This window comes from Nycticebus coucang, chromosome 23 (assembly GCF_027406575.1).
Source record: "Nycticebus coucang isolate mNycCou1 chromosome 23, mNycCou1.pri, whole genome shotgun sequence".
In the NCBI taxonomy this organism is placed as follows: domain Eukaryota; kingdom Metazoa; phylum Chordata; class Mammalia; order Primates; family Lorisidae; genus Nycticebus; species Nycticebus coucang.
The window spans coordinates 6,775,412-6,802,265 of NC_069802.1; the positions used below are offsets into that span (position 1 = coordinate 6,775,412).

The window sequence follows — 26,854 nt, forward strand, 5'->3', positions numbered from 1 at the left end:
AAGTCTTCTCTTGAAAAATGCCTGTTCAGATGCTTTGCCCATTTTTAATTGGATTATTTGATTTTTTTTCCTATCAAGTTATTAGAGCTCTGTATATGTTCTAGTTATTAACCCTTTGTCAGTGAGGCAGTTTCCAAATATTTTCTCCCAGTCCATGGACTGTCTCTTCACTTTACTGAATGTCTCCTTTTACATGTCGTGTGATCCCATTTGTCCAATTTTTTTGAGTGCCTGTGCTTTGTGGGTATTACTCAAGCCATGCTTGCCCACACCAATGTTTGGAACTATTTCCCCAATGTTCTCTTTTAATAGTTTCCAAGTTTCAGGCCTGAGATGTAAGCCTTTAATCCATTTTGATTTGATTTTTGTATGTAGTGACAGATAAGGGTCTAATTTCATTCTTCTGCATATGGATATCCAGTTTTCCCAGCACCATTTATTGAAGAGACTGTCCATTCCCCCATTGTATGTTCTTGGCGCCTTGGTTGAAGAACTTATCTTCAGAAGAACTTATCTTCTGGTTTCTCTATTATGTTTCATTGGTCTGTGTGTTTCTTTTTATACCAGTACCATGCTGTTTTGATTACTACAGCTCCATAGTAAAATTTGAAATCAGGTAATGTAATTTCTTCAGTTTTGGTTTTTTTCTTCAGGATGGCTTTGGCTATTCTGGATCATTTGTGGTTTTATGTTTTTCTATTTCTGTGAAGAATATCATTGGTATCATTGGTATTTTGATAGATTGCACTGAATCTATAGATTGCTTTAGGTAGTATGGGCAATTTGACAATATTGAGTCTTCTAAGCCATAAGCGTGGAATATCTTTCCATTTCTTTGTGGCCTCTTCAACTTATTTTCCTTTTCTTTTCTCTTTCTTTGTTTCTTTGTTTCTTTTTTTTTTTTTTTTTGGACAAAGTCTTGCTCTGTTGCCTGGGATAAAGTGCAATGACCTCAGCCTATCTCACAGCCACCTCAAACTCATGGACTTATCAAGCAATCCTGCTTCAGCCTCCTGAGTAGCTGGGATTACAGGCACAGCTGTAATTGTGGTGACAATGAGATAATTTCTATTTTTTTTTTCCTATTTTTAGTAGAGATGGGATCTCACACTTGCTCAGGCTGGTCTCAAAACTCCCTAGCTCCAGGGATCCTCCTGCTTCAGCCCCCCAGTATGCTAAGATTACAGGTGTGAGCCACTGTCTGACTCCTCTTCAACTCCTTTCATCAATGTTGTAGAGTTTTTATGATAGAGATTGTTTACTTTATTGGTTAAGCTTATTCCTAGGGATGATATATTCTATTTCATTTGCAGCTATTGTAAATGGGATTACTTTCTTGCTTTCTTTGTCATAATGTTTACTATTGGCATATCTTAAGAGAACTGCTACTAATTTTTGTATGTTGATTTTGTACCCTTGTAGGATTTTTTTTATGGCTTGATAAACTCAACACTTTGTTCCCTTGTGCAGTTTCTTAGTTCTTCTCCACACCAAGCCTCTCAATTAAGACCTATCAGGCTTACTTCAATTTCCATTTTTTTTTTTTTGTGATTGTTTTGGTAAAGCCATTGTAACCTCTATTCCTATCATCTTCTGTTGATGAGTCTTATGGAAGAAAAGAGAGCATTGTCAGAATCTTCACACATATTCCTAGTATCCCCATACATAGCAGTGATCAACAAGAAAATACAGTAGGAAAACTTAGTCTAATAACAGCAAAACTCTAATGTACCTAGACATAACTGGGGAAAAAAGATGCACAAGGCCTTTATAGAAACTTTATGTAACATCATTGAAGGGCACAAAGGAATACCTACATAAATGGAAAATGTACCATATGAGTGACTAAGAAGACTCAGTATTATAAAGACATCAATTTTATCCAGCCTAAGAAATACAGTCAATTTGAATCACAATTCTTATCTTTTAAATGGAAATCAAGAAACCAACTCTAAAATTCAAATGCAAGTATGAGGGTTCAAAAAATCCAAGAAAATTTGAAGAAGAAAAAAAAAGAGAGAAAGGATATGGGGGCATTTTACTTTAAGATATCAAGACTTATTATTTAGCTACATAGAAATAAAATGAGTTTATGTTTGGTTTGAAATTAATGTAACCATAGGAAAAAATAGTGCAACCAGATAAAGAACACTGAAATAGTCCTCTATTTTAGGAAAACTGAAAAAAAGATGAGCTATTCAATAAATACTGTGAGGCAATGTATTTTCCGTAAGAGAAAAGTAGATCTTCACATCAGACTTACACATAACTGTATTAGAAATAGATGCATAATTTAAATATAAAAACCAAAACTATAGAACTTTAAAAGCTGTGTAGGAGAATATCTTTAAGACTTTGAGGTAGGTAAAGATTTAAAGATGAGCAAATGTTTAAAGGGAAATGATAATAGAGATAACTGCATTAACATGTAGCTTTGTTAAAATGAAAAGTTGTTACACATAGAAGAACACTTTTTAAATAAATTTAACCACCAAAGGACTCCAATAAATAAGTTACCCCCCCCAAAAAAAATAAAGTAATTAAGAAAGAAAATGCAAAGAGCCACTCTAAAGAAGGAATACAAATTAAAGTGATGATACACCATTTTTAACTCACCAAATAAGCAAAATTTAAGAATGCCAAATATTGGTTAGAAACTCTCATATACGTTCAGTGGACATATGAATTAACATGAATACATTGCACACCACTTTAGACTTATCTGGTCAAGACCAAGATGTAAATGCTCTTTGGTCCAGAATTTGCACAACTAAGAATATGCCCTGTAGATACACTCATATAGTCTAAGAAAGTTCATTGCAATGTTTTTTTAAATTTAATGTTTAACTAAATCAAAACCACATACATTTATGGGGTGCAATATAATGATTTGATATTACAGAGTGAAATGCTTAAATCAAACTGATTAACATAGTCATCACCTCACTTACTTATTTTTTGTGGTAAGACATTTATAATTTACTCTTCGTTTTTTTGAAATACATCCTTGCATTGTGCACTTTAGATGAGATCTCACCAGTCACCCTATTCTTTCCCCTCCCTTTCTCCTCCTCTCCTCTCCTCCTCATTAGACTATAATTGTGTTTTATCCTTTATATGAGAATGTAAGTGCTTATATATTGGTTTCTTAATAGTATTGAGTACATTAGATACATTCTTTTCCATTCTTGAGATACTTTACTAAGAAGAATATGCTGCAGTTTCATCCAGTTAAACATAAAAGATGTAAAGTCTCCATCTTTTTATGACTGCATAGTATTCCATGGTATGCATATACCACAATTTGTTGATCCATTCATGGGTTGATGGGCATTTGGGCTGTTTCCATGACTTGGCAATTATGAATTGGGCTTCAATAAACATTCTGGTGCAAATGTCTTTGTTGTAAAGTGATTTTTATTTTTCTTGGTACATACCTACTAATGGAATTGTGGGATCAAACTTTTAGTTCCTTGAGAATTCTCCATACTTCTTTCCAAAAAGACTATATTAGTTTTCAGTCCCACCAACAGCGTAGAAGTGTCCACTTCTCTCCACATCTATGCCAATAACTGCAGTTTTGGGACTTCGATGTGGACTAATCTCACTGGAGTTAGGTGGTATCTCAAAGTGGTTTTGATTTGCATTTCTCTGATGATTAAAGATAATGAGCATTTTTTTCATAGTTGGCCATTCACCTGTATTCTTCAGAGAAGTTTCTGTTCAAGTCTCTTGTCCACATAGAAATGGGATTGTTTGTTCATTTCTTATTGATTAATTTGCATCCTCCATAGATTCTAATTATCAGATCTTTGTCAGAATCATAACATGCAAAAATCTTCTCCCATTCCAATAGCTTTTTTACTTTAGTTGTAGTACCTTTAGCTGTGCAAAGCTTTTTAGCTTGATAAAATCCCAGTAGTACATTTCTGGTGTTGTTTCAATTGCCAAGGGAGTCTTCCTCATAGAATATTTACCCAAGCCAATATCTTGAAGTGTTTCCCCTGCACTCTCTTGTAGTATTTGTATAGTTTTTTTGTCTTAAATTTAAATATTTTATCTAGTGAGAATCAATTTTTTTTACTGGTGAGAGGAGTGGGTCCAGTTTCAGTCTTCTACAGGTTGCTAGCCATTTCTCCCAGCACCATCTGTTAAATAGGGATCCTTTCCCCTGATGGGTGTTTTTGTTAGACTTATGAAAGATTAAATAACCATCTGTGGCTGAGTTCTTCCCTAGAGTCTCTATTCTAGTCCAAATATCTACATCTCTATTTTTGTGCCAGTACCATGCTGTTTCGATCACTATAGACTTGCAGTATAACCTGAAGTCTGGTAACATGATGCCTCCAGATTTGTTTTTATTTCTAAGTATTGTGTTGGCTATTTGGGTTTTTTTTTTGATTCCATATAAAATGAAGTACCATTTTTTCAACTTCTTTAGAATATGACATTGGTGCTTTGATGAGGATTGCATTAAATGTGTAGATTGCTTTGGGTAGAATGGACATTTTGACAATGTTGATTCTTCCCAACCAGGATCATGGTATCTTTTTCCATTTAACATCTTCTGCTACATCTTTTCTCAGGGTTTCATAATTCTCTTTATAGAGATCTTTCACGTCCTTTGTTAGATAAATTTCCAAGCATTTCATCTTCTTTGGCACTACTATAAAAGGAATAGTTCTTTGATTATATTTTTGTCTTGACTATTGTTGGTATATATAAAAGCTACTGATTTGTAGGTATTGATTTTGTATCCTGAGACACTGCTATACTCCTTCATCATTTCTAAGAACTTTGTAGTGAGTCTCTGAGATTTTCCAGGTATAAGATCATGTCATCTGCAAAAAGTGAGAATTTGACCTTTTTAGTCCCTATTTGAATGCCTTTGATCTCCTTCTCTTGCCTGATTGCAATGGCTAGAACTTTCAGTACTATGTTGAAGAGCAGTGATGACAATGGACATCCTTGTTTAGTTCTAGATCTGAGTGGAAATGTTTTCAGTTTTATTCCATTCAATACAATATATGCCATGGGTTTGCTGTAGATGGCCTCTATGAGTTTAAGAAATGTCCCATCTATGCCTATTTTCCTAAGTGTTCTAATCATGAAAGGATGCTGAATATTATCAAAAGCATTGTCTGCATCAATTGATAGAATCATGTGGTCTTTGTTTTTTATTTTATTTATGTGGTGTATTATGTTTATAGATTTATGTATGTTGAATCAACCTTGTAACCCTGGGATAAAACCAAGTTGATAATGGTGTATAAATTTTTTGATATGTCATTGAATTGTGTTTGCTAAGATCTTATTGAATATTTTTGCATTCATATTCATTAATGATATTTGTCCATAATTTTCTTTCTTTGTTGGGTCCTTTCCTGGTTTGGGGATTAGCAATGTTGTTTTTAATAGCAAAAAGTTAGCAATGACTTAAATCTTTATCAATTGGGAATAAATAGATAAATATGAATATAATCACATAATGAAATACAACATTTAAAATATAGAAACATCTGCATACTTTTAAATAGATAAATCCCAAAATAATACATTAAGCAAAAACAAACAGAAACAAAACCAATGTAGCTCATTGTAGAATGATACAAGGACTATGACAACAAAATAAATTTTAAAACATTTAAGTACAATACTTAGAATGTGTGTTTTATACACATACAGGCATCTGCGTATATGTGTATTTTGTGTGTATAATATATACAAAGGATGCCAAAAATTATACACATTTTAAGAGAGAAAAAAGTGCATTGAAATTGTAATACTTGATACATGCTGATAATATTTGTTATCTTGTATATGTTATCTTGTATCTCTTATAACTGCAGAAGTCAAATGTGACTTATTTTAATTTTACTATTTTTTTTTCCTTTCTTAAAATGTGTATGCATTTGGGGGGCATTTTTTTCTATATAGGAAAGCTGTTGGAAAAGTATCCAGCCATGAATGTCTCTATTTTTCATATATAATAAAAATAAGAAACAAAAATAGGAAGGATACTAGATTTTAGAGTTCAACTGAATCTATAATATTTTATTTAAAAGAAACCCTTAAGCATATTAGGCAAAACATTATATTGGACTGTCGATTATTCTACTCTACATATATTTCTAGGTATTTGAAATAGTTTATGAAAACTGGTTAAAACTAATAAGAAAGTACCAAACTGGAAAGATATATTTATAGTTTTAAATTTTCATACAAATGAACAATAAAATAAATACACCTAATAAATAAATGGGAAAATGATTGTAACAAGACTTTAACCAAAGAACAATTAGGTATGCAATAAATATATTTTAAAATTTCAACTTTGTTACTAATCAGATAGATAGAATTTTCTAAAAGATATGAAGTGCCATTTTATTTATTAGTATGCTATTTTAAGAAAGTTTACCATCAATCATTATGGATGCTGTGGAGAAATACAATATCATACATACTGGGGGGGATATAGATTGCCACAGTCTGTCTTCAGGACTATTTGTAATACTACTAGCAATAAAATATGTTATTATCTGAATGTTTTAGTGGAATTTTCATTCTGTTCAATTTATTAGATTTTTCTGATTTAATCTAATAAAATATATCTAATATGTAATATTATAATATATTCTTTACTTATTGTTAATAAAGTTTGATTTCAGTAAGGCAGCCACACCATTATTATTTTTTAAAGATATTTACCTATCCCATTTGCTTTTGTACTTTATTTTCTAGATTAAATATAGCATTAATTTATGAAGTTTTAAAAATAGTGTTTCACTTTTGCAATGCATTGAATAGTCTATTAACTTAAGTGTAGTTTTCATCTGTGTTAATGGTAACAATACCACTCCCCTTTTGCATGTAAGTATATTCTCTGGGAATTTATTTTCTTTAAAAAAATTTTATGTTTCAAGTTATATTAATAGCTAGTTATTATTAGCTAGTAGCTAATATGAAAAATATGGACTTCTGAGAATTTACCTCTTTGTATTTTTACTTCTTAATTGTCATGAGATGACAGTTTTACATACTATGCTTTTTTAAAAATACATTTATATTTTCTTTGTTGCCTATATTTATATTTTGGAATTTCTTCTCAAATTATTTCCCGTATTTCTACTCATTGATAAATTGTACTGGTAATAAAAATATTCTTATCTTGTTGTAAGTAGAATTCTACCCAAATAAATATAACTTTTATTTTTTAAATATATACTCTATCTTATTAATAAACAAATGTTCCAAGTCATTGCTTGTCTTAAAAATATTACTTTTGTGTTGATAATACTAGGTAACATTTTTATAGGCTTATTATTTACTAACACTATTTTAAACAGTTGACGTATCTCATTTTCATAACACCTTTATGAAGTAGGGATACTATTATATAATTAGTTCTGTCATACAGATGAAGATCCTGAAACATAGAAAATTCAAGTCCAGGTCAAACAATTAAAAAATGAGACAGAATTCAAATTCAGATAGTCTAATGACAGTTTATATTCTTCACATAATTGTACACTATTAATTATGAAAAAATGTCACTATAAAATATACTTTTCTGACCTCTATTGAGATAATTAAATGCTTTTTGCAACTTCTCCCATATAATTAAATTCATTTAGGGTTTATCCTATGTTATAAGTAATGTGCATTTTTGGAAAAAAGCCCAAATTATATAGGCAATTTTTCTTTAAGTATGACAGACCCTGACTCTGAAAACTGGAAGTGCTTGTAACATTGTGACCTTTGGTTGGTCCCTGTGATGCCAGGGGTCAGAGGAAATCACAGAGAACTGGGACTATTAAGGCCATTATCAGTAACATATTGCTTTAGAGCATCATCTAAAAAGTGTTGCTGTTCATATCTCTGTCAACGTGTAGAGATTTTACTGTTTGTTGTTTAATAGAAACTATACTTTTTATCTGGATTCCTTATATACTAAATTTTAGTATCTACTATTAACTGGAGAATAAAATAAATAGCCAGGTAATTATCTGGTAAATACTTTTCCATTGATACATGGCCTTTAGGCTCATCCATGTATTCATGAATTTACTAAGACTATAAAACAATAAAGATGTAAACTACCGGGGTAAAGACACCTAAATACCCAATATAAAATGAAAAAACATGCTGGAAATGAAGAGAACTTTTTTTTTTTTTTTTGACATAGAGTCTTTCTGTGTTCCCAGGATGGTATCAAACTCCTGGGTTCAAGGGATGCTCAGCTTCCCAGGAAACTGGGACCACAGATAGGTACCACTGTACCAGGTGAAAAGAACAATTTGCTTTGCTTTGGAATGTCAGGGAAAACATCCCAAGAATTACAACTTTCTGGTAGATCTTGGAATTCACTGAGTTGAGAATTAGGCAAGGATGGGGCAGGTAGAAGTCACAAGGGAAGGCTTTGAGTTTTTAAGTTGATGGCAATAAAGAAAAACGGAAGTACTTCAGGGAGAACTAAACAGCAATTGCAGGAGGAGAACAGGAAGGGAGGAAAATGATGACAAGTATATGCAGCCTAACAATTAAGTTCCCAAACTCGTCCTAGAACAAGTGCCACATACTTCATTGTTAACTATTCTAAGTATTCCCCTCAGAAAGCTGTACACTGAGGCCAACACCCAGTCTACCCTTCAGAGTAATTTAGGAGCTGTTTTTCTGGAATGGCCATAAAGCTGTCATCATAATACCCTTGATATCCTGAATGTCATTAAAATGTCTTCTTTTTAATATTTCCTTTATGTTCGGGTAAAGAAAAAAGTCATTGGGAGCCATATCAGGTTAGTAGGGACGGTGTTTGTTTACTGGCTAAAAACTCTCTGTTTCTTCATCTGTGAGCTCCTGGGGAGCCATTTTTTGCACACACCTTTCTCACAAAATGATTTTCAGTTAAGATTTTCCTGTTTCTATCGATGTTTACTTGGTCAGCTATGCTTCTCAGTCAGCCCACAGTACTGATTTGCAATTCAATACAATGTTTTCATCAGTTCTGCTCTTTACTGGCCACCTTGGCCTCTCTTTATCAGTGACACTTTCTCTCCACTCAGAAAAATGTTTTGTCCATTTGTACACTGCTGTTTTCTTCATGGCATTATGCCCCCAAACTTGGAGTAACATGTCCCTGGTTTCACTTCTACGCTTGCCAGGTTCAACAAGAAATCAAATGTCTGTTACTTGCTTTAATTCAAACTCTGACATTCTCATGACATCACACAAAAACACACAACACTGATGATCACCACTCCACAAGACACCACCACACATCACAGGAACACAGCTATAAGACACTGATATACCAAGGTAATAAAACTTTATCAAGTTGTTTGTACAGTGCTGCCAATATAAGGGTATGGTCGCAAGTTTGCAAACTTAATTGTCAGACCTCATATGTTTCCAATTTAAAGCTGAGGAAGACTAGACTAGAAAATCAAAGTGACAGATGTGGTTGGAAAATGAACTCTTTTCTTCTTTGCCTTATGGCAAATACATATTCCCCATTACTGAATGAAGATAAAAAAATTACTGCCCTATTCTTTTTTTGTTGTTATTAAAAATCTTCCAATTATTTTAAGAAAAATTTGAAGGAAAATTTGGGAAAACCTAGACATTTGGACTGAGATTATGATATGGTGACAGTATTAATTAAAGAATTATCTAATCTTTTTCTGTGAGGAAAAAAATCAAGTTTATAAAACCATTCTCTCTCTGAGATATAAAAATTCAGTCATTCAGTGTTTTAAACAACACATTTTTTTTTTTTATCATGAGTCATTTCTACCATATACTAGAGACAAATAAATACGGGATGGAGAATTTGAGGTTACAGGTTTCTTTCCCTTCCTGTAACCAGAAACATATTAACCATAGGCATAGAATCATTTTAATTTGGGCTTAAAAATGAAATGCTTTTTAATAACATAAATATGAACTTACAATAAGAGGTCAGCAAACCTTTAAGGAAAATTAACATTATGAAGGAAAAGAAATAAATTCCACAAACAGAAATAAAATCCTCCAGGCAAGTAAAACAACTTTGAAGCAAGTATGATAGCACCCAAGAATACACAATAAGAGGAATAAACTATTGAAAGAAAACTGAAATGAAGATCAAAGAAGAGCAACAACCACCCTGAGATATCACCTAACCCCCGTGAGAATAGCCCATATCACAAAGTCTCACATATGCCACGGAATACTAAGCAGCCATTAAAAAAGACGGAGACTTTACATTTTATATTAACCTGGATGGAGGTGGAAGACATTCTTCTTAATAAAGCATCACAAGAATGGAGAAGCAAAAATTCAATGAATCAAGTAACTATCATGATGACATTGCAAATAAATAAATAAATAAATAAACAAACAGATATTGAAATGAGAGCCAGAAGATCTAATAAAAGTAACATAAGAAAGAAAAAAAAAAAGGAAAAAAAGTGGGAAAATAATGAAAAAAGTAATCCTCCAAAAATAACAAAAATTGTTAGTTTTATGATCGAACAGCCTTACTGAATGTTAAATAGCATTAAATTGGTTATATTATGGTGAAATTTCAGAATACCTTGGATAGAAAAAAATTCCAAAATACTTTTTAGAAAAAGAAATTATATTATCTACATAGAAAAGAGAATTTGTCATTTGCTTTGCCAGCACGTTTAGTACAGAAATCAATGAAGAAATGTTTTTAAAATTTCAAGCAAAATTGACTTTCAGGGGCTAATTCTACAACAAACTAGCATACACTGTGTTGGCACCAAAAATAATTTCTACTTAATGATTCAACTAATGATAAAAGGACCAAGGTAGTTTTGCACCCAAAGTTCCTTTCAGCAAGAATTACATAAGGATTACTCTAGCAGAACAAATTATAAGAAAGAAAAAATTAAGACAAAAACAAAGTGATGATCGAATAAATTATAAAACAAATTATTATCTAATTTTTATTAAAATACTATGAAACTTAAAGTAATTATTTAGAAATTATTCTGAAGCTGTAAGCAAAGTGCACAGAAGCTAAATATTATGAGTTAGAGAGAAGCCATGGAATTAATCAGTTTTGAAAAAACAGAAGTAGAGGATTTTTACATAAGCCACAATTATTATGTAGAAATATGAATTAAAAATAAATTATACAGTTTATTTAGTGCTTACTATGTGCCAGTCACTATTTTAAGTCTTTTTCAGACATGAAGCCACTTATACCTAACATTTCTAAACCCTGGTAATATTATTTTAATATATGGCTTTTTAAAATTTATTTATTTTATTGTTTGGGATTCATTGAGGGTAGAAAATATTAGGTTACACTGATTGCATTTGTTGGGTAAAGTAATTTGATAATTGTGTCCCATCCCCAAGAGGTGCACCATACACCATGACTCCCTATCCCCCTCCCACTTCCCCTCTCTCTGCTCCCTCCTTCCCCTACTCCCACACTGTATTAGATCATCTACTGCCTTCTTATTAGAATTGAGTATGTTGATATTTTGCTTCTCCATTCTTGTGATGCTATTCTAAGAAGAATGTGTTCCAACTCAATCCAGGTTATTACAAAAGATGAAAAGTCTCCATCTTTTTTAATGGCTACATATTATCCCATGGTATACATATACAATTTGTCAATCCATTTGTGGGTTGGTGGGCATTTAGGTTGTTTCCACATTATGGTGATTGTAAATTGAGCTTCAAATACCCTTATAGTAAGATAATTTTTTTGATTATGGGTAGATGTCTAGTAATGGGATTAGAGGATCAAATGGGAGGTCTAAGTGGAGTTCTTTGAGGATTCCCCATACTTCTTTCCAAAAAGGCTATATTAGTTTGCAATCCCAACAGCAGTTAAAAGTGTTCCCTTCTCGGGCAGTGCCTGTGGCTCAAAGGAGTAGGGCGCCAGCCCCATATGCCGGAGGTGGCTGGTTCAAACCCAGCCCCAGCCAAAAAAATGCAAAAAAACCCCAAAATAACAACAACAACCAAAAAGTGTTCCCTTCTCTCCACATTCACACCAGCATCTTTAGCTTTGAGACTTTGTGATATAGGCTATTCTCAAAGGGGTTAGGTATATCTCAGGGTGGTTTTGATTTGGATTTTCTGATGATCAGGGAAGATGAGCATTTTTTCATGTTTGTCAGCCATTTGTCTGTCTTCATCAGAGAAGGTTCTGTTCATATCTCTTGCCCAGAGGTAGATGAGATCCTTTACTCTTTGTTGTTGTTGTTAATTAATTTGAGTTCTCTGTAGATTCCAGTTTTCAACCTTTTGTCAGACTGATACCCTACAAATATCTTTTCCCATTCTGAAGATTATCTTTTTGCTTTACTTAGCTATGTTGTGTCCTTAGCTATGAAGAAGCTTTTCAGCTCAATTAAGTCACATTTGTTAATTTTTATCATTGTTGCATTGGCTGCTGAAATCTCTCTCATAAAATCTTTTCTCAGTCCAACAGAATCAAGAGTTTCCCCGCACTTTCTTCCAAGATTTGTATCATTTTGTGTCTTAGATTTAAGTCTTTTATCCATCTTGAGTCAATATTTTGTAAGTGGTGAAAGGTGTGAGTTGAGTTTCAGTCTTTTACATGTGGTTATCCTTTTCTCCTAGCACCATTTGTTGAATAGGGATTCTTTTCCCCACTGTATGCTTTTGTTTGGTTTATCAAAGATCAGATGGCAAGTAGAGAGTGGATTCAACTGTTAGTTTTCTATTCTGTTCCATATGCCTATGTCTCTATTTTTGTTCCAATACCATGCTGTTTTACTGTGGACTTGTAATATAGCGTGGAGTATAATAGGGCAATGCCTCTGGCTTTGTTTTTATCACTAAGAATACCCTTAACTATACAGGTTATTTTCTGGTTTCATACAAAATGAAGTATTATTATTTCCAGTTCTTCAAAATATGGTGTGGTTACTCAGGCACAGGAGAAAATATATAACAGGAGATGAGTCAGAGAGTTGATCTAGGATGGAAAACCAGTCAAACAATGTGATGTGGACTATAAAATGATCTGTTATAACAGATTTGACGTGCCTTTTAACAGAATCACTAGAATATAGACATTTAGAGGGCAAGGATAGAGGAAGTTCTGTCACTTCTTCTCTAGAATATACTATAGAATATAGACATTTAGAGAACCAAGATAAAAGAAATTATGTCACTAATCCGGGTGGGAATATAAACATCTTCCAGATGTATTTTGAAGCTCCATTAAACAGGGTTTTCTGACAGATTGGATATGGATGTGAAGGAATGAGAGGAATTAAGACTGGCTCCAAAGTTTTCGAACTGGGGAAATGAAAGGGTTGCCATTGTGTGAGATGGTGAGGATTTTTGTTGGAGAAGGGAGTTTGGTTCCTAAGTCAATTTCAAATGTGCTAAGTTCATGTGTTTATTAGAAATCTAAGTGAATATTGTGAGTGGGTGGATCGCTCCATTTCTAGGAAAAGGTCTTGGCCAGAGATATAAATTTGAAAGCCAGCAGGACATAGATGGTATTTGTTATGTACTGCATTGTTTTCCCCAGATTCTTAAACTGAAGCTTTAACCCTTAATGTGACTGTATTTGAAAATAGGATCTTTAAAGAGGTAATCAAGATTTAATTAAGTCAAAAAGATGGGGCCCTAACTCAACCGACCTGTTAAAAGAAGCAGAAGAGATGTTAGTAGTGCTCCTGCACATAGAAAAGGCCATGGAGGAAGATGGCTAGAAGGTGATGATTTGAACACGAAGGCGTGACCTCAGAAACTAAAGCTGCCAACACCTTGATCTTGGACTTTTTAGCCTCCACAGGGTTGGGAAACTAAATTTCTGTTGTTTAAGCCACCACCGGTACTTTTTTATGGCAGCCCTACCATATTAATACAGTGCTTAATGAAATGGGCTGCGTAGTTTCACAAATACAAGTATAGATAGAAATGAGACTAAGCTCCAGGTGCCTTGGGGATTTTCAGCCATTTGAGGTTAGGATAGGTAGAGAGAAAAAGACCAAGAAGGAGCAACTAATTAAGTACATAGGAAAAAAAGAAATAGGAAACTGCAGTGTTTTGAAAGTCAAGTAAGAGGGCGGCGCCTGTGGCTCAGTGAGTAGGGCGCCGGCCCCATATGCCGAGGGTGGTGGGTTCAAACCCAGCCCCGGCCAAACTGCAACAAAAAAATAGCCGGGTGTTGTGGCGGGCTCCTGTAGTCCCAGCTACTCGGGAGGCTGAGGCAAGAGAATCGCTTCAGCCCAGGAGCTGGAGGTTGCTTTGAGCTGTGTGATGCCACGGCACTCTACCAAGGGCCATAAAGTGAGACTCTGTCTCTACAAAAAAAAAAAAAAAAAGAAAGTCAAGTAAGAAAAACTGTCAAGGAATGGGGAGTGATCAACTGAATCAACTAATGTTGACAGATCAACCAATGTGATACTGCAGGGACTCTTCCAGGAGCCAGATAAGAAACACGTGATTTCTTTTTTACAACATTGCTGCTTCATGAATTTTGAGGTCTAGAGTTTCAGTTTCAAACTATGTTCATTTGATCTCATTAAGATTGTGAAGCTAAACCAATATCAGAATGGAAAATCTTGAAAGTCTAAGATATATAATAATTTTTTCTTCTTAAAATCTGGTGATATAGCATATGCATTTTATAAATCACAGTAAATTTAAGAGGAAAATGATGAAGAAAAATACAGTTGACTCTTCAGCAACATAGGTTTGAACTCTGCAGGTCCACTCCGAAGATTTTCTTCTCCTCTGCCACCCCAAGAAAGAAAAATCATCCCCTCTTTCCCCTCCTCCTTCTCAGCCTACTCCATGTGACCACAAGAATGAAGACCTTCATAATGATCCATTTGCACTTAATGAATACTAAATATATTTTATCTTCTTTGATTTTCTTAAAAATAACTATTTTTTCTAGCTTACTTTGTTGTAAGAATTCAGTATACAGTGACACCTGTGGCTCAGTGGGTAGGGTGCCAGCCCCATATACCGAGGGTGTCAGGTTTGAACCTGGCCCCAGCCAGCTAAAACAGCAATGAGAATTGCAACAAAAATGGTCGGGCATTGTGGTGGGCGCCTGTAATCCCAGCTACTCAGGAGGCTAAGACAAGAGAATCGCTTAAGCCCAAGAGTTGGAGATTGCTGTGAGCTGTGATGCCATGGGCCATGGCACTCTACCAAGGGTGACAAAGTGAGACTCTGTCTCAAAAAAAAAAAAAAAAAAAGAATTCAGTATATGTTACAAATAATGCACAAAATACGTATTGATTAACTTTGTGGTTAGTATGGCCGCTGACAAACTATTGGTAATGTTTTTGAGGAGTCAAAAGTTACACATAGATTTTTCTATTGCAAGGGGCAGGGTGTGGGTCAGAGCCTCCAATTCCCACATTGCAACATTCTTCAAAGGTCATCTGTATATGCCAACATTGTAGATTTACAGTAATATCATAGTACTTTAGTGTGCCATTAGTTTTATTTCTAAGGACCACAAATGTTATAAATTTGACAATTAACTACATTTAAGGTGATTATTAAAGAGGAAAAGAAAACTTACTTTTAAAGCAGGAAAAACTAAATGAAAACATGGGTAAACAATAAAAAAATAAGATATTGTATTTTCGAAGATAAAACTCAATAATTCAAATCTGAAGATCTAAATTTAGATTTAGACACATAAATTTAGATTTAAATAGAACAAATTATTTAAGTTCTAAAGAGAACTACTGATTATTCTAACTATATCATGAATCTCTTTCTAAGAATCTATAAATGAAAACCCCCTGGGCTCCAAAGCAGTGTGAAAAATTTTGATTGAGAGGTATTGTTCACAAAATATCCATAATGAGGATATTAAGTTATCAGGAATTTGGGTATCTTGCTAATGTTCTACAGAGAATTAGAAGTCAAACTATGACGCACTGTGTGTATGTGAAAATAATCCATTAGATTTTATCATTTTTTTCTCCTCTTATTGCTACTCTTTTCTATTTTAGATGTCTTACTTTTTGTTTTCAGTGTCTTTATTTCTTTCTTTGGGTTGAACCCTTTAGTGTCTTCCTACAGTCGTTCTCACAGTACCGTTCTCATAGAAGTCTATCTGATATTTCTCAGCATTTCTCTGAAGACACAGCCTACAGTTTCTGCTCAGTTAAGAAAAAGTTCAGTTTTAATTTTCCCAAGCGTTTGAGTAAATATGTGAATAATGCAACCATCCACGAAGTACCAATTGAAGTGGGTGTAATTTCACATAGTTGCCAGAGTTATGATACTTTTCCCCGACAGTTATGTCATATCAAAAGCATTGTGCCAAACCATCCTTTAGACTTGTTGAATGTTAACACAAGCAAAGAATTTCACAATCTTACTCAACAATCTCATTTTAAGTTGAGAAATAATGAAACACTTAGAAACTACATGACAGATGGAAGGCCACATATCTAGTGTATTACAGACCTGAAATGTAAGTCCAAATCACTTAACTCTACAGTGTCACTCTCTTCAAATACCTCATCCCTTCTTCCAGTGTAAACAGAGTATTAATTTTGACATTCTCAATCAATTTCTACTTTTATTTTTATTTATTTATTTTTGAAATAGACTCTCAGTCTGTCACCCTGGGTAGAGTGCCATAGTACCATAGCTCACAGCATCCTCAGACTCCTGGGCTTAAGTAATCTTCTTGCTTCAAGCCTCCCAAGTAGTTGGGACTACAGGCATGCACCACAATGCCTGGCTACTTTTTCTATTTTTTTTTTTTTTTTTTTTTTTTAGTACAGACAGGGTCTCACTCTTGCTCAGGCTGATCTTAAACTCCTGAGCTCAAAGGATCCTCTTACCTTGGCCTCACAGAGTGCTAGGATTACACACAGGAGCTACGGTGCCTGGCCAATTTCTACTTTTAAAACAGTATATGTCATTTACTAAAAGTTAAAATTTATAATGATAATAGATTGGACATTTTAGCACTTTGTTTAAATCTGATTCTACTGTTATTATTATTTTTTGTTGTTGTTGCAGTTTTTGGCTAGGGCTGGGTTTGAACCCACCACCTCTGGCATATGAATGAAGCTGGTGCCCTACTTGGTGAGCCACAGGCACCGCCCTTATTCTACTATTATTTAAATAAAATAAAGGATCATCATTTTGGTTATTAAATTACCTGCACAAATAGATGTTTTGTTCCCTAGAGGAAGGCAAAGAATATTTCTAGATTTGATTTTCTTTTCCTTTAGCAAAGTATTAAGCAATTCTATGATTCACTAATGTGTTACTATGGTACTTTGGTGATCAAGTCAAATGATCATGGTTTTTCAAAAATTTCTATTAAATTACTACTAAAAGAGATGGAAAATTTTAATGATATGAAAGAAAAAATACAAATAAGAGGCTTTATTTTTAATCTTACAACTTGAGAATATGGCTTGTTATAAGGCAAAGTATGAAAGTGAAATTTAATCAAGAAATTTTTACTTTTGCAGTCTTATTCTTGTTTTGTCTAAGGCAATATGCTATGCGGGGGATGGCCATGTCTCTTACTGACTTTTCTGTTATTTTTCCTTCACTGAACCCCACCCCCATCACCATGTACCTGCCTGATGTTCAATTGACACTCAGCTACTCTTGTTTACTGTAGAAGCTGGAAGCGATCCTTTCCCATGTTGGATTTTCTATGTACAGAGAGTCTCCACCTATCTTACTCTTAATTTTTCTTTTTTTCTGGTTTATATGAGGGTACTACGATTAGGTTACATTATTTACATTTCTAAGGTAAAGTCCAAAGTCAGTTGTAGTTGAATCCTTCACCCAATAAGTCTGTCATATATCCATACATTGTACCTGATAGGTGGAAACGTACTAAGCCCCCTCCCCCATTTCTTGAATTTAATTGTTTTTCTCACCCGTAGGCCTATAGTTGTTAATCTCTTATTCTATTTTCAGATTAATACTGAATACATGGAATGCTTGCTTTTCCATTCCTGAGATACTTTAATAAAGAGAATGTTCTTCAATTCCATCCATATAAATACAAAAGATGTAAAGAATCTATCTTTTTATGGCCGAATAGCATTCCATAGTATACCTATGCCACAGTTATCCATTCATGGGCTGATGGACATTTGGGGTGTTTCCACATCTTTGGGATTGCGAATTGAGCTGCTATATACAATTGACTGCAAATGTCCTTATGATAAAGTGATGTTTTTTTCTTCTAGGTAGATACCTAGTAATGGGATTGTGAGATCAAATGGGAAGTCTACTTTCAGTTTTTTGAAGAGTCCTTATCCGTCTTTGCAGCCGTAAGTGACCCCTTTCCCTTTCCTCACCCATGTCAGCATTTTCAGCTTTGGGACCTTATGATGTGGGTTATTCTCACTGGACTGGTGTTAGGTGATACCACAAAGTGGTTTTGATTTGCATTTCTCTGATGATTAGGAACCCATGTTATTTTTGTGAACTTCAAGGTGTAATCCTCCTTAATATCCCAGCTGCTGTACTGTTCAGTTATCAAAGCAGGAAAAACTAAATGAAAACATGGGTTTCATGAATATGATTTTCCTGCTATATTATGACCTCTACAAAAATGTCTATGATAAAATATAGCAAAAAGCCCAATACCTCCATTGTAGAAGGTCAAAAATATAATATATCTGAATAAATTAAAAATTAAATGGATACCCAGGCATGGTGGCTCATGCCTGTAATCCTAGCACTTTGGGAGGCTGAAGCAGTGGGATTGCTTGAGTTAAAGAGTTCGAGAACAGCCTGAGCAAGAACTTGTCTCTTCTAAAAAAGTAGAAAAATTAGCTGGGTCTGGTGGTGGGCGCCTGTAGTCCCAGCTACTTGGGATGCTGATGTAAGAGTATAGTTAAGCCCAGGAGTTTGAGGTTGCTGTAAACTATGATGCCATGGCACTCTACCCAAGGTGATAGAGTGAGACTTGGTCTCATAAAAGGAAAAAAAGAAAAAGAAAAAGAAATGGATAGATAAATACTTAGAGGGGGCTGCATGAATGAATACAAAACTTCAGTATATTCTCTTGCTAATCACAGATAGTTCCAAACTAGCCCATGCCTATTTCTCACTTATATAGTATATATATTAATAAACAGATGGATCTCTACAAATTTAGGCAATTATTGGCAACACTTTTTAACTAATGCTCAGAAACCATTTAGTGACATTTGTGCATCTCAGTGACAAAAACTTTTATACTGAGATCTCACTTTAGCAGTTAGAGGCCACAATATCTAAGAGTCTCATGTAATTTTGCTTTTCAAGGTGGAAAAGTCACTGTTGAAAAGAAAAGAGACCTGGGGCAGCACCTGTGGCTCAAAGGAGTAGGGTGCTGGCCCCATATGCCAGAGGTGGTGGATTCAAACCCAGCCCCAGCCAAAAACTGCAAAAAAGAAAGAAAAAAGAAAAAAAAAAAGAAAAGAGACCTGTTTGGACTAATTCATTATAAGGTAGACTGATCCATTAAGAATATCATGATTTAGGCATAGATAATGGTTTTTCTCTTAAATCTAATGGATATTTTCTATATTTTTAAATTCTCAGTAACATTCAACAATATTAACCTTACCAACCTAACCCTCTTGAAATGTAGTATTCATTATTCTGTATTCTTCTGGGTTCATACTGTATGGACTTTACTGTCTCTTTATAGAATCATCATTGCTATTAAATACCATAGTTTCTCAAACTTCATCTTACACATGTCTAAATCTTTGTACTATCCTCTTTCCACAGAATGTCTTATCTGTATATCATATTTTATTACTACCTATATGGCAAAGTTTATCAAATCCAGAACCGCAGTTCTGAATTCTTCTTTTGCTTTACAATCATGTACCCAATTTCTGAATAAGTATCTCATGTTTATCTTCAACTAAGACATTAAGAATGCAACAAAAATTATTACCCTATTAGGAATTAAAACCAAGTTACAAACACAGTTGGAATATTGAAGTCTGAAGGAATTTAAGAGATCATTAAGATAATCACCAAGAATGAGAGAACTAAGAAGAAAATATTAGAAGGATTTTCATTCTTCAGATAAGAAGAAAAATTAGTATATAAAAACATGCAGCATAATTAAGTTGGACTTATTTCCATAAAGAAAGAATGGTCCTTTGTCAGAAAATAATATCCTATATAACAAATTAAAGGAGAAAATTTCATATTATTATTTCTAGTTCAACCAACACTTAATATAATTTTATAAAATTCAGCATTTAGGATGATAGTCATTAAAAATTCCTGAACACAGAAGGAAGTACAGTGCATCCTCGGGGAACTCAACGTAGACCTCGCATTAGATCCTGCAATCCCATTGCTAGGCATCTATCCAGAAGGAAAAAAAAAATCCTTTTATCATAAAGACATTTGCACTAGACTGTTTATCACAGCTCAATTTACAGTTGCCAAAATGTGGAAACAATCTAAATGCCCACCAACCCAAGAATGGATTAATAAGCTATGTATACCATGGAGTACTATTTAGTCACTAATAAAGATGGAGACTTTACATCTTTTGTATTAACCTGGATTGAGTTGGAACACATTCTTCTTAGTAAAGTATTCCCAAGGTCTCACCCCCGAAGCAGGGTCCTTGATGACCTGTGGAACTGGAGGCTATTGATTGAAGAAAAATAAAGTAAAAAGCAGTGAGAGATAAAGAGAGGGGACACACAAGTAGTTTTCAAAGGTGGGAACATAGGGGATCACCACTAGCTTGTGGGGCTCCTGTGAGTGGCCCTGAGTGTTTGTTCCATCCAGTTTTTATTGAAGACTATTTTCTCTTTTAGCCAAGAGGGTAAGCTGAGGAAGGGAGTAAAAATGTGAGCAGTTTCCCTGAGTAAGCATGTTAGTTCTTATTCTACCTATAATCATTAACTTTAAGGGTCTGAGAAGCCTTGAGAAATCTGGAACCTGAGCCTTGGGTGGGGGCAGTAGCCCATCTGTGGTCACGCCCACAGATTCCTTGGGGGAGGTTAGACCCCTCTAGTTTCTCTGTGGAGCAGACACAGTGGCATCAGTTCTTCTCTGAAGAATCTGTGGGAAAGAGGAATTTTCTCTTTATCTCCACCCAGAGGCGTTTCCCTCCATGGTTAGGGTACAAGCCCTCCTGCCCATATCTCAAGGCTCAATCTGTTCCCTTCATCTCTGCCCTGGCCATTATATCCCACAATGGGTATTTGCTTTGACTGTTGACTGGGCAGGGGTTGGTCTGGTTAATGTTCTCTCCAAGGCCTTGCACATACTTCTGTTATGACCATTATTCTTCAGAGTATTTACAGACCCAGTGTTTGCAAGCTGTATCCTTTTACAGGCCAGACTTCTAGCAAAAGCAGAAACTGCTCAGACAAGTAATTTAACTCCTAGTTTAAAAGTAAGCTAGCTAAACTGTTTTTATTCTGCCTTGCTCAGCTTATTTCTATTGTTCACCTTTTCTTATTTCCTCTTTTCGGGGGGTCTTTTCCCTTGCCAAGAATGGAGTCTTCAGTCCCCATTCTCTCTTCATCATATCAAAATAATGGAGAAGCAAGCATCCAATGTACTCAATTCTAATATGACGCCAGTAGACAATCTAATACACACCCTCATAAAAGAAAAACTCAGATCAATTCAAGCTGGGGGACAGTGGAATGAGGGAGTGAGGAGAGGGGAGGAGGAAGAGAGATGGGGTTATGTTGTATGGCACACCTCTTGGAGGCAGGACACCATTATAAGAGGACTTTACCAAACAAATGCAATCAGTGTAACCCAAATCTTTGTACCCTCAATGAACCCCAAACAATAAAAAATAATAAATAAAATAAAATAATTCCTGAAGACACGGGGAAGAGAATGACACTTTCTTAACCTTATATTTAACCTGCACTTGCAATTGGCACTGACGTGGGGATCATCCTGTGGATGAAGTCCTTAGTCGGTGGGATCTGTTGCTACCTTCAAGGAAATAGTGCTGAAATTGAGATAAATTATAGGGCAAACACTCAGTGTCTGCTGAGGAGAGAATTGCTTAGTGTGTGCAGTTACCCCACACATTCTGGTGATAAGAAATATTGTAAATATAGAAAAGAAAAGAAAAATAGCTCTTTTTTTTGTTTGTTTGTTTTGGCCGGGGCTGGGTTTGAACCCGCCACCTCTGGCATATGGGACCGGCGCCCTACTCCTTGAGCCACAGGCGCCACCCGAAAATAGCTCTTTTTATCCTATATAGTTGATGTAACACTTTTATGGAAAGAAAATAATAATATTATATAAGATAAAAGATACTGTTTAGTGATACTGTTATACCATAAACATTATAATAGTGTCAGGTAGATTTAAGTACTGATAGGCACTTTATGATGGAATTAAAATTAAGATTAAAAACCCAGGGCAAAGAATAGCTGAAAGAATTTCAGAAAAGCAAAGTGTTACTTACCCTAGCAGCTCTCAAGATTTATCATGAAACTATAGAATTTTTTTTTTTTTATTGTTGGGGATTCATTGAGGGTACAATAAGCCAGGTTACACTGATTGCAATTGTTAGCTAAAGTCCCTCTTGCAATCATGTCTTGCCCCCATAAAGTGTGACACAATCCAAGGCCCCACCCCCTTCCCTCTGTCCCTCTTTCTGCTTCCCCCCCCATAACCTTAATTGTCATTAATTGTCCTCATATCAAAATTGAGTACATAGGATTCAAGCTTCTCCATTCTTGTGATGCTTTACTAAGAATAATGTCTTCCACTTCCATCCAGGTTAATACGAAGGATGTAAAGTCTCCATTTTTTTTAATGGCTGAATAGTATTTCATGGTATACATATACCACAGCTTGTTAATCCATTCCTGGGTTGGTGGGCATTTAGGCTGTTTCCACATTTTGGCGATTGTAAATTGAGCTGCAATAAACAGTCTAGTACAAGTGTCCTTATGATAAAAGGATTTTTTTCCTTCTGAGTAGATGCCCAGTAATGGGATTGCAGGATCAAATGGGAGGTCTAGCTTGAGTGCTTTGAGGTTTCTCCATACTAACTTCCAGAAAGATTGTACTAGTTTGCAGTCCCACCAGCGGTGTAAAAGTGTTCCCTTCTCTCCACATCCACGCCAGCATCTCAGTTTTGAGATTTTGTGATGTGGGCCATTCTCACTGGGGTTAGATGGTATCTCAGGGTTGTTTTGATTTGCATTTCTCTAATATATAGAGATGATGAACATTTTTTCATATGTTTGTTAGCCATTCGTCTGTCATCTTTAGAGAAAGTTCTATTCATGTCTCTTGCCCATTGCTATATGGGATTGTTGGCTTTTTTCATGTGGATTAATTTGAGTTCTCTATAGATCCTAGTTATCAAGCTTTTGTCTGATTGAAAATATGCAAATATCCTTTCCCATTGTGTAGGTTGTCTCTTTATTTTGGTTGTTGTCTCCTTAGCTGTGGAGAAGCATTTCAGTTTAATGAAGCCCCATTTGTTTATTTTTGTTGTTGTTGCAATTGCCATGGCCGTCTTCTTCATGAAGTCTTTCCCCAGGCCAATATCTTCCAGTGTTTTTCCTATGCTTTCTTTGAGGATTTTTATTGTTTCATGCCTTAAATTTAAGTCCTTTATCCATCTTGACTCAATTTTTATGAGTGGGGAAAGGTGTGGGTCCAGTTTCAGTCTTTTACATGTAGACATCCAGTTCTCCCAACACCATTTAATGAATAGGGAGTCTTTCCCCCAAGGTATGTTCTTGTTTGGTTTATTGAAGATTAGGTGGTTGTAAGATGTTAGTTTCATTTCTTAGTTTTCAATTTGATTCCAAGTGTCTATGTCTCTGTTTTTGTGCCAGTACCATGCTGTCTTGAGCACTATGACTTTGTAGTACAGACTAAAATCTGGTATGCTGATGCCCACAGCTTTATTTTTATTACTAAGAACTGCTTTAGCTATACGGGGTTTTTTCCGGTTCCATACAAAACGCAGAATCATTTTTTCCAAATCTTGAAAGTACGATGTTGGTATTTTGATAGGAATGGCATTGAATAGGTAGATTGCTTTGAGAAGTATAGACATTTTAACAATGTTGATTCTTCCCATCCATGAGCATGGTATGTTCTTCCATTTGTTAATGTCCTCTGCTATTTCCTTTCTGAGGATTTCATAATTTACTTTATAGAGGTCCTTTACCTCCTTCATTAGGTATATTCCTAGGTATTTCATTTTCTTTGAAACTATGGTGAAGGGAGTTGTGTCCTTAATTAGCTTCTCATCTTGACTGTTACTGGCGTATACAAAGGCTACTGACTTGTGGACATTGATTTTATATCCTGAAACATTACTGTATTTTTTGATGACTTCTAGGAGTCTTGTGGTTGAGTCTTTGGGGTTCTCTAAGTATAAGGTCATGTCGTCAGCAAAGAGGGAGAGTTTGACCTCCTCTGCTCCCATTTGGATTCCCTTTATTTCCTTGTCTTGCCTAATTGTATTGGCTAGAACTTCCAGCACTACGTTGAATAGTAAAGGTGACAGAAGACAACCTTGTCTGGTTCCAGTTCTAAGAGGAAAAGCTTTCAGTTTTACTCCATTCAGTAAAATATTAGCTGTGGGTTTGTCATAGATAGCTTCAATCAGTTTTAGAAATGTACCACCTATGCCTATACTCCTCAGTGTTCTAATTATAAAAGGATGCTGGATTTTATCAAATGCTTTTTCTGCATCTATTGAGAGGATCATATGATCTTTATTTTTGCCTCTGTTAATATGGTGGATAACATTTATGGACTTGTGTATGTTAAACCAGCCTTGCATCCCTGGGATGAAGCCTACTTGATCATGATGAATGACTTTTTTGATGATAAGCTGTAATCTATTGGCTAGGATTTTATTGAGAATTTTTGCATCTATATTCATGAGTGAGATTGGTCTGAAATTCTCCTTTTTGTTTGGGTCTTTTCCTGATTTTGGTATCAGGGTGATGTTTGCTTCATAGAATGTGTTGGGGAAGATTCCTTCTTCTTCAATTTTTTGGAATAATTTCTGCAGTACAGGAATAAGCTCTTCCTTGAAGGTTTCATAGAATTCTGGTGTGAAGCCATCTGGACCAGGGCATTTTTTGGTTAGAAGATGTTTTATCGTTTCTTTAATCTCAGTGCTTGAAATTGGTCTGTTCAGGAGCTCTATGTCTTCCTGGCTAAGTCTAGGGAGAGGGTGTGATTCCAAATTTTGATCTATTTCCTTCACATTGTCAAATTTCTGGGCATAGAGTTTCTGGTAGTATTCAGAGATGATCTCTTGTATCTCTGAGGGATCAGTTGTATTTCCCCTTTATCATTTCTGATTGAGGTTACTAGAGATTTTACTTTTCTATTTCTCATTAGTCAGCCAATGGTTTATCTATTTCATTAATTTTTTCAAAAATCCAACTCCTTGATTCATTAATTTTCTGAATGATTGTTTTGTTTTCAATTTCATTGATCTCTGATTTGATTTTGGATATTTCTTTTCTTCTACTGAGTTTAGGCTTAGATTGTTCTTCTTTTTCCAATTCCATAATATGGCTCGTGAGATTGTTGATGCACTCTCTTTCTGTTTTTCGAATGTAGGAGTCTAAAGTGATGAATTTTCCTCTCAAAACTGCTTTTTCAGTATCCCACAGGTTTTGGTAGCTTGTGTCGTCATTGTTGTTATGCTCAAGGAAGTTGATGATTTCCTGTTTTATTTCTTCCTGCACCCATCTGTTATTCAACAGAAGATTGTTTCATTTCCTTGCATTTGTGTGGGGTGGAGCGTTTTTGTTAGAGTTGAGTTCCACCTTTAGTGCCTTATGGTCTGAGAAGATACAAGGTAAAATTTCAATTCTTTTGATTCTGTTGATATTTGTTTTGTGTCCCAGGATATGATCAATTTTGGAGAATGTTCCATGGGGTGATGAGAAGAATGTATATTCTTTATCTTTGGGATGGAGTGTTCTATATGCGTCTATCAAGCACAGTTGTTCTAGGGTCTCATTTAAATCTCTTATATCTTTGTTTAATTTCTGTTTAGAGGATCTGTCCAGCTCTGTAAGAGGAGTGTTAAAGTCCCCTGTTATGATGGTATTATCAGATATCATATTGCTCAGACTGAGTAAGGTCTGTTTCAAGAATCTGGGAGCATTTAAATTGGGTGCATAAATATTGAGAATTGAAATGTCTTCTTGTTGTATTTTTCCCTTGACCAATATAAAGTGTCCATCTTTGTCTTTTTTGACTGTAGTTGCTTTAAATCCACCTGTATCTAAAAATAAGATTGCAACTCCTCTTTTCTTCTGAATTCCATTTGCCTGAAAAATTGTCTTCCAACCCTTCACTCGGAGTTTTAATTTGTCTTTTGAAGCCAGGTGTGTTTCTTGCAGACAGCAGATGGATGGCTTGTGTTTTTTAATGCAGTCAGCCAATCCATGTCTCTTCAGTGGGGAATTCAAGCCGGTACCTTTATTGAGATAATTGATAAGTGTGGTATTATTCTATTCGTCTTATTTTGTGAGAGTCCATTGCTTAGTTTTATCTTTTGCATCAGTGTGGAGGTTAGGTTCTGTCCTTTAATTTCTGAGTTCTTATTTTGGTGCTGATCCATTGTGATGGTCAGTGTGTAGAACAGTTTGAATTATTTCCTGTAGAGCTGGTCTTGTCGTGGCAAATTTCCTCAATGTTTTACATCCGTAAATGATTTGATTTCTCCATCAATTTTAAAGCTTAGCTTAGCAGAGTACAGAATTCTGGGCTGGAAATTGTTCTGTTTAAGTAGATTAAAGGTAGATGACCATTTTCTTCTTGCTTGGAAAGTTTCATTAGAGAAGTCTGCGGTCACTCTGATGGATTTGCCCCTGTAGGTCAACTGGCGCTTACT

At 34.9% G+C, this 26,854-nt stretch overlaps 1 long non-coding RNA gene across 1 annotated transcript in view; it reads left to right on the forward strand.

The window, feature by feature from the left end:
- Window positions 1-26,854, forward strand: part of LOC128576113 (uncharacterized) — a 38,645-nt gene that overhangs the window by 3,742 nt on the left and 8,049 nt on the right. Inside the window, exon 2 of the long non-coding RNA XR_008377243.1 lies at window positions 18,207-18,290. This is a non-coding gene — a long non-coding RNA (uncharacterized LOC128576113). The remainder of the gene's footprint in view (window positions 1-18,206; window positions 18,291-26,854) is intronic.